Below are 4,027 nucleotides of genomic sequence, written 5' to 3'. Positions count from 1 at the left end.
CCATCTATCATTCAGCATAAGGTTGTTTAGCTTCCATGTTTTTGTACAAGACTGCACATTCCTGTTGTTACTGAGTTCAACTTTTATTCCATGGTGGTCCGAGAAGATACATGGAATAATTTCTATTCTTTTAAATTTACTGAGGTTAGTAGAACGCCAACCATTTGACCCCAAAGTATGTCACCTTCCTCTTGCCTCCACCTAAACCCTACATTCAAGGCATCCCGCACTTTTCAATGCTTTTTGAGCAAGCCCAGGAAGGTCGTATTTTCCTGGGTTCAATAAAGTTGTCATCACTGCCCAGAAGGTTCGCCTTCCCACCTCCACCTTCAAAGTCCTCCTTTCATCCCTTTCCTGACACTGCTAACTCTGGTCAGAATCCTTATCTCTTCCTAGGACCCCTTTCTATATTGTCAGTCAGGTCTATCTCTCACACCAAAGTCTCAAATCCCTGGTGGCAGAGAATAAGTATTTCTTTGGCTGTATCCTCCACTGCCTCGTGGCCCAATTTATATTTATCTAAAATTGCCTAAAAATTTTTTGAGACTATACTCTGGGCAAGATAATGCGTGTTGTCTATAACTACATGATAAAGATATTGAAAGCATAATTACTACCCTCATATAGTCTGCATTCTAGTATAGGAAATACACATACAAGCAAGTAAGTTTTTTTAAGATATCCTTTTTTAAAATTTCAGATCAATATGAGGTTACAAATGATTAGGTTACATTGTCTGTGTTTCTCAGGTAAAGTACAAGTTGTAGTTGAGTCCTTTAGAAGCAGATAATTTTAAGGGTAGTGGGTTATGCAGGCTCCAAACTGCTATATATGTATATCTTTGATTGAATTAACTTCAGTAATGCTTTCTGTAGATTTTCAACATTAACCATGTGTTAATCCCCAGCAGGTGAGCTAAGAGCTTTGCATGTACTTTTTATATGAATTAGGGGTGTTATTCTCCACTCCAGATGATTCTTCCACACAGGGAAATCTCCCAGCAGAATACTCCTGCGTTTTCTCCATACCTGCATTCAGTTCTCCTTGGGGACAATATGTAAATTGATGTGATTGGAAAGAGAAATCAGACAGGCTTGGGCTGGCTTCATCCTCTCTCCTTCTGCTTGTAAGCAATCTTGCTTGCAGAAAGTGTCTGTTCTCTATTGCTCTCAGCTGTGTGAGAGAGCTCAGCCTCATCTCATACTGAAAGCCTCACATATCAGCTGTGTTTCATGATTCTGTGTACTCTAACTGGGTGCCTACTTCAGTGCTGCAAGAACCTTTTGTTGTTGTTGTTGTTGTTGTTGTTGCTACATAACAACTGTACATATTTATGGGTCCACGCTACATGCATTAACATAATATGAATAAAATGCATAATGATCAAAGCAGTATAATTAGAATATTTCCAACCTCAAACACTCATCACTTCTCTGTTAGGAACATTCTTTTCTAGCTATTTTGAAATATGCAATAAGTTATTGTTAAGTAGACTTAATGGTATACTCTGCTATGAAATGCTGCAAGTTTTGTATCTATTAACCAAATTCTCTTTAATCCTCCCATCTTTTCTGGGCTCTGATAACTATATTATGTTTTCTGTTTTCCAAGAAATCAACATTCTCACTGCCACATATGAGTGAGAACATGTGGTAGTTGTCTTTCTATGCCTGGTTTATTTTACTGAACATAAGACCCTCCAGTTCCGTCCATCTTGCTGCAAATAACAGAATTTCATTGTGAATATATCACATTTTCTTGATCCTTTCATCTGCTGATGGACACTATGTTTATGTTATGTTTATTCCATTGATTCCATACCTTGGCTATTGTGAATAGTGTTGCAAAAAACATGGGAGTGCAAGTACCGCTTGATATACTGACTTTTTTATATAACCCCAGCGATGGAATTGCTGAATCATATGGTAGACCTATTTTTAATTTTCTGAAGAAAAACTTTACACTATTTTCCATAGGGGCCATGGTAATTCACATTTCTGCCAACAGTATATGAGCATTCCTCCTTCACATCCTCTCCAGTATTTGCTATTTTTTTGTTTTCTTGGTAATAGTCATTTTAACTGAGATGAGATGATATCTCATTGTGGTTTTGATTTGATTTCTCTAATGATTAGTGATGTTGAGGATTTTTTTCATATATCAATTGACTGTATTGTGTCTTTTTTTTTTTTTTTTTTTTGTCAAATGGCTATTTGGATCATTTGCCCATATTTAAATCAGATTATTTGGTATTTTTTGGTTATTGAGTTATTTGAGTTCTTTATATATTCTGTTTATTAATCCCTTGTCAGATGAACAGTTTGCAAATATTTTCTCCTATTCTGTAGGTTGTCTCATCACTCTGTTAATTGTTTTCCTTTCCAAAAACAAGGCATAGTAGCTGCTCTGGATGAGAAGGAATCAGCACAAGAACTCTAGAAATATGAAAAATCATAGTGAAAGAATTCCTCTAAAAGAGCACACCAGCTCTCTAACACTGGACCCCAACCAAAATGAAAATACTGAAATGACAGATAAAGAATTCCAAATATGTACTGCAAGGAAGCTCAAAAGGATCCAATAGAAAGTGGAAGGGCAACTCAAAGAAACCAGATAAATAATTTAGTAAATAAGTGACAAATTTACTAGAGAGATAGACATATTAAGAAAAAAAATTCTGGAAATAAAAATTATATTAGGGAAATATAAAACACATGGAAAGGGGTGGCACCTGTGGCTCAAAAGGGTAGGGCACCGGCCCCATATGCTGGATGTGGTGGGTTCAAACCTAGCACCAGCCAAAAAAAAAGGGAAGTTTTAAGAATAGACAAGACCAAGCAAAAGAATTTCACAGCTTAAAGACAACTGATTTGAATTAACCAAGTCAATCAAAAATTTTAAAAAATGGAAAATCAAGAAAAATGAAGAATCCTGGGTGCACTGGTTCATTCCTGTATTCCTAGCACTCTGGGAGGCCAAGGCAGGTGGATTGCTTGAGTCACAAGTTTGAGACCAGCCTGGGCAAAAAGCGAGATGCTGTCTCTACTAAAAATAGAAAAAAATAACTGAGGCAAGAGGATCACTTGAGCTCAAGAGTTGGAAGTTGTTGTGAGCTATAAATCCACAGCACTCTACCCAGGGTGATAGGTTGAGACTCTGTCTCAGAGAAAAAGAAAAATGAACAACAACCACAAGAAATGTAGGATTATGTATAGGGTGAAGAAGAAAAAGCACATGCCATTCTGAGTTACTCTGGATTGGTCCTCATGTATCTTGAATTGAAATCTTGTTCCCAAAGGGTTGAAATTTGTCAGTTAGCTGGGGCTGAGTCATCTGCCTAATCCAGGGCTGGAATTTCTGAGCCAATATCACATATGCAGATAGTTGGGGTATGTTTCCATGGAAAATCAGAACTAGATTAATAAAGGGAGGGAGAATAAATGTTAGGTAGATTAAGGAAGAAATGCTCACTGTGAAAGCCATCAAAGAGTCCATTTATCTCCAGGTAGCTCAGGTGACTCTGATAGCAGGAATGAGTAAGGAGACCACAGGATCTTTACCAAGGGAGTGATACTGTCCGTTGTGATTACAAGTGATCTGGGAAATGATTGCACATGAATTTCTCATTCTATTGGAGAAGAAAGTCAGAAAGGACTTAAGGCCCTTTGCTTGAGGTTGTCCAGAGAGTTGGTAGTTCCAGATCAGAAACCCAAGAGGCTAACCTCTCTGTTCTGGACTAGTTATACTCCAAAATCAACGTGGTGCTGTTTATTCATCTTTCCCTTGCACTGCCCACTTCCTTAGAGAGCCTGGCAGCTCTGAATTGAAAGGACTATAGAGTTATGCTTTAAAAACATCACATTGTTATAAAAATGATAGACTTGGCTCCAGGACAGGTCCCTTTCTGGATTCACTAATTCAGCCCATTAAGTCTAATCTGTGTCTACAAAGAAAAATGTTGACTCTTGATTTACTTTGCATACAAGATTATATTTCTTGCTATACACAGAGTGCCTGGGACCATCCC

Source organism: Otolemur garnettii, unplaced genomic scaffold (genome assembly GCF_000181295.1).
Source record: "Otolemur garnettii isolate 467f Iridium unplaced genomic scaffold, OtoGar3 scaffold00062, whole genome shotgun sequence".
Classification (NCBI taxonomy): domain Eukaryota; kingdom Metazoa; phylum Chordata; class Mammalia; order Primates; family Galagidae; genus Otolemur; species Otolemur garnettii.
The sequence above is the reverse complement of the archived record's forward strand: the minus strand, read 5'-3'. Positions refer to the sequence as shown.